This window comes from Pistacia vera, unplaced genomic scaffold (genome assembly GCF_008641045.1).
Source record: "Pistacia vera cultivar Batoury unplaced genomic scaffold, PisVer_v2 Contig910, whole genome shotgun sequence".
NCBI classification, from domain to species: Eukaryota; Viridiplantae; Streptophyta; class Magnoliopsida; order Sapindales; family Anacardiaceae; genus Pistacia; species Pistacia vera.
In genome coordinates, this window is record NW_022196791.1 from 411948 (window position 1) to 421703 (window position 9756).

At 38.7% G+C, this 9756-nt stretch overlaps 1 non-coding gene across 1 annotated transcript; it reads left to right on the plus strand.

The window, feature by feature from the left end:
- Positions 1–5069: 5069 nt before the first annotated feature.
- Positions 5070–5176, plus strand: LOC116119918. The gene has a single exon (XR_004126467.1). It is a non-coding gene; the product is annotated as a small nucleolar RNA R71 (small nucleolar RNA).
- The last annotated feature ends 4580 nt before the right edge of the window (positions 5177–9756 follow it).

The following is a 9756-nucleotide window of genomic DNA, read 5'->3' on the forward strand; positions in this document are numbered from 1 at the left end:
AATTTTCTTCGCCGCAGCGACAATGCCTTAGAAAATTTTCCAAAAACTTATCCTACTTTCTTCGCTGCGGCGAAGACAATTCCTTCGCCGGGGCGAAAACTTCTAGGAGCTGACATTTTTTTTTTCGATTGCTTCGCCGCGGTGAAGAAAACTTCTTCGCCCCGGCGAAGTCTGGAGCATTTTGTTTCCTTTCCTTCTCTGAAAATTTCACCTGAAACACCCAAAAACACACATCAAAAATCATTCAAAATCATCAAGAATTCAAACAAATTAAAACACAACGAAATGAAAAACAAATAATTAAAAACATTTGGGTTGCCTCCCAAGAAGCGCTTGTTTATAGTCGATAGCTCGACTCTCTCAATCCTTCAAGTTGGGATGTCAAGCCGGATTGGGATGGATTTGCAACTCATCATCCCAACTATGTAGGGCTTCAATCTCTGTCTATTTACTGTAAAGGTGCCCTTTTCTTCATGTGACACTTCCACCGCTCCGTATGGATGAACTCTTGTCACTGTGAACGGTCCGGACCATCTAGACTTAAGTTTTCCAGGAAAAAGCCTAAGTCTAGAATTAAACAACAACACCTTCTGCCCTACTTCAAAGACAATATCCTTTTTTTCTCCAGCAGCTTTCAAGTCCAGGTTTATCTACTTGACTGCCCAATATGCTTTATGCTCGAGTTCTATCGGCAAGTGGCATGCTTTCCCGTAAACCATCCTAAATGGAGACATACTAATCGGAGTCTTAAAAGTAGTTCGGTATGCCTAAAGTGCATCATCCAGCTTCCGTGACCAGTCTTTCCTAGATACATTAACTGTCTTTTCTAAAATCCCCTTGAGTTCTCTATTCGACAGTTCCACTTGCCCGCTCGTTTGCGGATGGTAAGGTGTTGCAACTCTATGTGTCACTTCATACTTACTCAATAGTGCATCCATTTGCCTATTGCAAAAGTGAGATCCTCCATTACTAATGATTGCCCGTGGAACCGCAAACCTTGAGAAAATATTCTTTCTCACAAACTTAATCACTACCCTAGCATCATTAGTTGGCAATGCAACTGCCTCAACCCACTTCGACACGTAATCCACCGTTACCAAGATATATGTGTTCCCAAAAGAACTTGGGAAGGGACCCATGAAATCAATCCCCCACACATCAAAAAGTTCAACCACTAGGATGTTGTTCAACAGCATCTCATCTCTTTTTGAAATATTACCCATCCGTTGACATTGGTCACATTCTTGAATCATCCAGAAGGAATCCTTAAAGAGGGTTGGCCAATAAAACCCCGATTGTAAAACCTTGGCTGCTGTTCTAGCTCCCCCAAAATGGCCACCTACTTCCTTCTAGTAACAATGCCGCAGAATGCTTTCCATCTCCTCCTCCGGGACACATCTTCATATCATCTGATCTGTACAGTGTCTGTATAAAAACGGTTATTCCCAAAAGTAGTACTTCAAATCTGAGAAGAATTTTCTCTTTTGTTGGTACGTCATACCACTTGGGAGCACCCTTGATGACAAATAGTTTGCAAAATCCGCATACCATGGTGCTTATTCCACTCTCATCAACTTCTCATCCGAAAATGTTTCTCTAATTAACATTTCCTCCTCATTTCCCCCTCATTTCCCTTGATTGGTCTCTCAATTCTCGACAAGTGATCAGCCACCACATTTTTCGTCCTCTTTTTATCTCTAATTTTCAACTCGAACTCCTGTAGTAGTAAAATCCATCGTATCAGTCGAGGTTTTGCTTCTTGCTTTGCCAATAGGTGCCTGAGTGCTGAATGGTCCATGTAGACGATCACCTTTGCACCTAACAAATAAGAACGAAACTTGTCAAAAGCAAAAACTACAGCCAACAATTCTTTTTCAGTGGTGGTGTAATTCAATTGTGCATCAACGAGTGTTTTGCTAGCATATTGAATTACATGCAACACTTTGTTTTTCCTCTGTCCTAAAACTGCCCCTAAAGCAAAATCACTAGCATCACACATCAATTCGAAGGGTAGTGCCTAATCGGGAACTGCAATAATAGGTGTAGATACTAATAATTTTTTTAGAGTTAGAAAGGCATGCATGCAATCATCATTAAAGTCAAAAACAACATCTTTATTCAATAAATTGCAAAGGCGTTTAGAAATCTTAGAAAAATCCTTGATGAAGCGTCTATAAAACCCCGCATGTCCCAAGAAACTTCTGACTGCTTTGACATTTGATGGTAGTGGTAGCTTCTCAATCACTTCCGTCTTTGCTCAATCAACTTCTATTCCTTCCTTGGAGATCCTATGCCCAAGCACTATTCCTTCTTGGACCATGAAGTGACACTTCTCCCAATTGAGCACCAAGTTTGTCTCCTTACATCGCTGCAAAACAAAAGAAAGATTAGTTAGACAGCTATCAAATGATGAACCAAAAACTGAGAAGTCATCCATGAAGACTTCTATAAACCGTTCCACCATGTCTCCAAAGATTGACATCATGCATCTTTGAAATGTTGCTGGTGCATTGCATAACCCAAAAGGCATCCTTCGGTAAGCAAAGGTGCCGTAGGGGCAAGTGAAGGTCGTCTTCTCTTGATCCTCATGAGCGATGACAATTTGGTTATATCCTGAATACCCATCCAGGAAACAGTAATAGGCATGTCCTGCCAACCTCTCCAACATCTGATCAATGAAAGGTAACGGAAAATGATCCTTCCTTGTTGCCTCATTCAATTTCCGGTAATCAATGTATACTCTCCAGCCTATCACTGTCCTCGTTGGTATCAACTCGTTACTCTCATTCTTTACCACCGTGATACCTCCCTTCTTCAGAACCACTTGTACTAGGCTCACCCATGGGCTATCGAAAATAGGATAAATAATCCCCGTATCTAAGAGTTTCACCACCTCCTTTCTCACCACTTCCTTTATCGAAGGATTCAATCTCAGTTGTGGTTGCACCCTAGGCTTAAAATCATCCTTCATGAGTATCTTATGCATGCAAAATGATGGCGAGATTCATCTAATGTCCGAGATGGTCCATCCAATTGCTAGTTTATGTTCCCTCAACACCCTAATCAACCGCTCTTCCTCTAATGTGCTCAAACCTGAACTAATAATCATCGAGAAAGTTTCTGAGTCTCCAAGATAAACATATTTGAGCTGGGAAGGTAAAGGTTTCAATTCAAGCTTTGGAGGTTCTTTATTTTTTTCCTTCTCCTTCTCTTTGTCAAAATCAAACTCCTCAAATTCAACATCTTGACTCTCATCAATCGGTTGAAGTGCTTCTAACATCCTAGCACAATCATTACTCGTCGACTCTTCTACCTCTACTATTTTTTATTTGGCTATACACGCTTCTAAAGGTAATTGTGGGGTGTTTTCTTCCATAGATTCCTCAACCAATTTGTCCACCACGTCGACACTAAAACATGAATCCGTTTCAGCTGGAAACTTCATCGCTTCAAAGACATTGAAAGTTACTGTTTCATCTTGAACTCTCAACAGTAACTTTCCTTCTTGCACATCAATAAGTGCTCTCCCCGTGGCCAAGAATGGTCGGCCCAAAATCAAAGGAATTTCCTTATCCTCTTCAATGTCCAACACCATAAAATCTGTTGGAAAAATTATCTTTCCCACTTTCACCAATACATCCTCTACTATCCCCCTCGGGTGTTTTATTGACCTATCTGCTAGTTGCAACGACATGGTTGTTGGCTTCACTTCACCAATCCCCAATCTCCTAAAAACAAAAAAGGGCATCAAATTAATACTAGCTCCTAGATCACATAAAACACGATCAAATGTAATATCTCCTATAATACAAGGAATAGTAAAACTCCCTGGATCTTTGAGCTTTGGAGGTAACTTCTTCTAGAGGATGGCACTACACTCCTCCGTGAACATTACTGTTTCCTCATCGTCTAACTTCCTTTTGTTCGATAAGATTTCCTTAAGGAACTTCGCATAGCTCGGCATCTGCTGTAATGCATCTGCAAAAGGAATGTTAATATGCAATTTTTTAAAAATTTCAATAAACTTTGAAAATTGCTTATCCTGGTTCTTTTTCTTCAATCTCTGAGGAAAAGGCATGGGTGGGGTGTGATGTGCCAACTCTGGTGGTATCTCAGGGAATGGCAATTTCTCCTTCTTCTTTTGCCTTTCATCATTTTTCTTTTTCTCTTCCTCCAAACCACTTGGTTTCTCTTCAGCTTCGATTTCTTCATCAACTTCCTCTTCAGATTCTTCCTTTTCAGTTTCTTTCTTTCCAGCTTGTTCAACCTCTTCCAAAACTGTCCCACTCCTCAAAATAATGGCATTTGCTTGCTCACGTGGGTTAGTGACTGTATTGCTTGGTAAGGAACCCTGTGGTCTCTCATTTAACTTCTCGGCCAATTGGCCCATCTGTACCTCAAGATTCCGAATGGACGCCCCTTGATTTGTAAAATTCGTCCTCGTCTCATTCATGAATCCCGTGGTCTCCTGCATAAATTTCCCAAACATATCTTCCAACTTTGTCACTCTTGGATCTCCCGGTTGATTATTCACCCCTGGTTGGTTATTTGGAACTGTCCTCTGGTTCCATTGATTATTTTGCTGGTTCTGATTTCCCCAAGCCAGATTTGGATGATTTCTCCATCTTGGGTTGTATGTGTTGGAGTAAGGGTTGTTTGGTTGTCTCTGATTTCTTGTCAAGTAATTCACTTGCTCTGTTGATGAAGATGACGAGGCAAATGTGTTCCCAACTTAACACTCACTGCTCACATGGTTCCCTGCACAAAAATCACAAGTTAGTTGAGGTGCTTGGATAGAGTTTACCTGCATAGTTCCCAACTTTTTCTGAAGTGTCGTGAGTTGGGCTGAGATGGTTGTAAAGGCATCAACTTCATGAAGACCCGAAGATTTCCTTGGTGTTACTCTCTCATTTGGTCTTTGATAATTGTTGCTTGCCAAAACCTCAAGCAACTCATAGGCCTCTTCTGGTGTCTTATTCTGTAAGGTCCCTCCAAAAGCTGCATCCACCATGGTTTGCACATTACCCATCAATCCATTGTAGAATGTTTGGACTTGAAGCCAAACTGGCAACCCATGATGTGGACATTTCCTCATTAACTCCTTGTACCTCTCCCAAGCCATATACAATGACTCGGACTCATCTTGTAGAAATGATGTGATATCATTTCTGAGTTTTGCTAATTTAGCTGGAGGGAAAAACTTAGTAAGGAATTTCTGTGCTAGATCATTCCAAGTTGTGATAGTTCTCGGTGGTAGTGCCATTAACCACCCCTTGGCTTTATCCCCCAATGAGAATGGGAATAACCTCAACCTAATGGCATCATCTGATACTCCGTTCGACTTGAAGGTGTCACAAATTTCCAAGAAATTTGCAATATGTTGATTCGGATCTTCATTCAAATCACCATTAAATCTAACCGACTGCTGGATCATCTGGATGATTGTTGGCTTGATCTCGAAGTTGTTAGCTTGCACCGTAGGTCTAGTAATACTTGACCCACTACCATTCACTGTGGGAACTGAAAATTCCCTCAGTGTCCTATTTTCTGGTTCTGCCATTTCAACAACTATTTCTTCTGCTTCTACAACTAAATCCTTTCTTTCTCTTATCTCTCTGTTACGTCGTCTGACGGTTCTCTCAATCTCAAGATCAACAGGAACACTGGTTGACGTCTCGCTCTTCGCATAAACTGCAAAAACAGAAATGAAGGAAAGTGAGAAAACAAACCAACTGAAAATTAAAAAATTAAAAATAAAAACTCCAATCTAGCTAACTATAAAAAGACTCAATGTTAACTTAACACAAATCCTCGGCAATGGCGCCAAAAACTTGATGCGTGTTTCCTACAACATGCAAATGTAGCAAGTGCACTAGTTGCTCAAGTAATATAATGATGAGTGAGTATCGTTCCCACGAGGATTGTTAGCTAAGCACTAAGTTTCCTACTATTCTCAAGTTGGAGCAATCAATTTCTTTGGATTAATGAGAGCTATTTCTAATTAAAACTGAACAATAAATTTTAAACTAAAATTAACAAAGAATGCGAGATGAAAAACACAGATAGAAATTAATTCAAGGAAAATGGGTAGGGTTTTGACTTCATTCAGATTTTATGGGTTAAACCTAAAAATTAAGCTAAATTCATACTTATACGCATTGATTGTAAATCGAACTCTCCTAAGTGTTAAACATACCTTCTTAGGCTATGTTTCCCTACTCTTCCTTATCAACTTTCCGCACCCAACAATTTGAAAGTTAACAAATCCAAGCTCATTAAGCATAATAATCCTAAAATGATTTCATTGATTTTTGAATCTATCTCTAGCATCCAATACTACAATGGTGATTACCCAAGAAGCCTAACATGATTCATTTCTCAATCTCATCATGTTCATCACATAAAACCAGTAAATGCAGAATAATCACACAATCAAAGCACAATCATATGAAAAGAAAACAATCAATCACTTAACCCATTAAAATCCGAACTACAATCAAAACCCTAACCCAAAATGGGTTAGTTCATGTCTAAATCAACAACACAAATGAAAGAAACTAAAATATTAAAGTTCAACATAATGAAAATAAAAGAAAAGATAAGAAATCTCCCCAAAATGATGAATCCTCTGGTTTGAAATCGAATCTTAACCCTTGTTCAACCTCCCAATTTCTCAAAATGAACTCTAAGAGAATGTAAAATGCTGCCCTAACCCCATTCGACCTCCTTTCCAAAAAGGCTAAGTGTTTCTTTTATACTTCGCCCAAATTCTCCAGAAAAACACGCACAAAGTAAAACTGTACGTTTTACAAAACTGAAATTTATGACCGTCGTCGCGGCGAAGAAGAAATCTCGTCGCGGTGACGAGAGAAGCAAATATGTTCGTGTCTGGCGTACTTCGCCGCGGCGAAGCTTCTTGAAAAGTTATGAAATTACAGAACCGCCACTTTGCTTGCATCTTCGCTTGATTCTTTGATCTTCGGCGCTCTCCCTTGGAAGCGAGCTTCATAGTGCTGTATTCTGCTTCAGAACTCTCCCAACTTCTGAGACCCGCTTACTTCTAAGTTAAGAATTTTCAATTTTGTCCTTATGTGCTCAAAATGACCAATTTAACCTGAAACACGAAATGTAACGAATTAAGCAACAATTCAGGTTAAAATGAACTAGAAAGTACCTGAAATCCGACTAAAAAGTCTAATGAAAATGGTATAATCCACGGATTATAACCAGACATATTGATCGACGATTCGGTAGAAGATTAAGTTTAGGATTTTGACGTTCCATGAATCCGTACTTGATCAGGATATATCAATGGAGGGACTTTACCTGCACGCTACATATGATATGAAAAGGGTTCGATGAAGTATTTCTTCATCGTGGTTTAGGGACTATGACACATTGCTAGATGTTTACCATAGTCGTTGGGCCTTCAGACAAGTTTTCGGATTCATCTAGACCCAGCTCACGGCTAATCCACGGTGGACCTACATGGTCACACCAATAGCCTTGAGAAGTTAAAGAAGGATAAGAGAGAGAAATGATTATCCAAAGAGGGCTAGCACCTTCCAAGGGTAATGATAGGATTTCTATGGTAATAGTTACACAGAAAATTATTTGTGATATTTTAAAGGTTAAAATGGTCAAGCAATAAATAATTTTATTTAATTATTATATCCTAAAGCATTAAGATAAATGAGATGAGATAAAATAACCTTTTAACAGTTAAAGGGCAAAAGGGTAAACTTATGGGTTGTTAATGTAAACTAGTTTAGTTTACATGGGCCCTTGAATAATATTGATTATTCAAAGGGCAAATAAATAAATGCTTGGGCTCTTTCTAGAATAAGATTTTATTGGGGCATGCAAGTGAAAAACAAGAAATTACAAAATGACCCATGTATATATAAATGCAAATGGTTGCATTTTAGGTTAAGTGTTCATTGTTCACTCAAAAAAAAAAAAAAAAAGAAAAACTCTCTCTTTCTCTCAAGGTGGTGTTAAAGTGTGGAGGGTTCACAGCTTCGAATCTTGGCTTCATCAAACCTAAGCTTTAAGGAGAAGGTATAACTTTAATTTATGCTTTATTTAAAGTTTTTGCCTCCTATAATCCATATCTTAATTTGCACATCTTGTTTGCATGCTTTCCATCAATTTTTCCGCCAGCTCTTCATGGTTTTTTCTTTCACCTAACCCAAAAAAAAGGAAGCAATTTGCATGAGCCTTTTTTTAATGATTTTTTGAAGATTAAAACTTTGGAAAATCGTAAAAAATCACATAATAGGCATTTTGGGTTGGGGTTTGTTTTGTTGTGCTCCTAAAATCCCCATTTGAATTGTGGTGTGTACATTTGGTTAGGAGATCTTGAACTTTGTGGGGGACAATCTTTTGAAAAGAAGGTTTTTGGTGCACAGCAAATGCGTGGACACCAAGGGACGATCTTTTCGAATGTTGTCTTTCTGATCTGGTTTTTTGCATGGATATGGAGAAAAGTTTAGGGAACCTAACCCAAAAAGGAGGAAGCAATTTGCATGAGCTGATTTTTTTTAATGATTTTTTGAAGATTAAAACTTTGGAAAATCGTAAAAAATCACATTCTAAGCATTTTGGGTCGGGGGGTTTTTTTTTTTTTTATGCTCTTAAAATCCCCATTTGAATTTTTGAGTGTACATTTGGTCGAGAGATCTTGAACTTTGTGGGGGACGATCTTTTGAAAAGAAGGTTTTTTTTAGCACAGCAAGGGCGTGCACATGAAGGGACGATCTTTTCAAAGGTTGTCCTTTTAGTCTGGTTTTTTGCATGATGGTGGAGAAAAATTCAAGGAATCTAATCCTAAAAGAAGGAAGCAATTTGCACAAGCCCCTTTATTTAATGATTTTTTTAATATTAAAATTTTTGAAAATCATAAAAAATCACATACTATGCTTTTTGGGTCGGGGTTTATTTTGTTATGCTCCTAAAATCCCCATTTGAATTGTGGCGTATACATTTGGGAGATCTTGAACTTTATGGGGGACGATATTTTGAAAAGAAGGTTTTTGGTGCATAGCAAGGGCGTGCACACCAAGGGATGATCTTTCCCATGGTTTTCCTTTCGATCTGGTTTTCTGCATGGATATGGAGAAAAATTCAAGAAACCTAACCCAAAAGAAAGGAAGCATTTTGCATGAGCCGTTTTTTTTTAATGAGTTTTTGAAGATTAAAACTTTGGAAAATCGTAAAAAATCACATAATATGCATTTTGGGTCGGGATTTGTTTTGTTGTGCTTCTAAAATCCCTATTTGAATTTTGGTGTGTAAATTTGGTCGGGAGATCTTGAACTTTGTTAGAGACGATCTTTTGAAAATAAGGTTTTTAGTGCACACCAAGGGCGTGCACACCAAGGGACAATCGTTTCGAAGGTTGTCCATTTGATCTAGTAGCATGGTGGTGTAGAAAAATTCAAGGAACCTAACCCACAAGAAAGGAAGCTATTTGAACCAGCCTTTCTTTTTAATGATTCTTTGAAGATTAAAACTTTGGAAAATCGTAAAAAATCACATACTATGCATTTTGGGTTGGGGTTTGTTTTGTTGTGCTCCTAAAATCGCCATTTGAAATGTGGTGTGTACATTTGGTTAGGAGATCTTGAACTCTGTGGGAGACGATCTTTTGAAAAGATGGTTTTTGGTGCACAACAAGGGCGTGCACACCAAGGGACGATCTTTTCGAAGGTTATCCTTTTGATCTGGTTTTTTGCATGGTGGTGGAGAAAAATT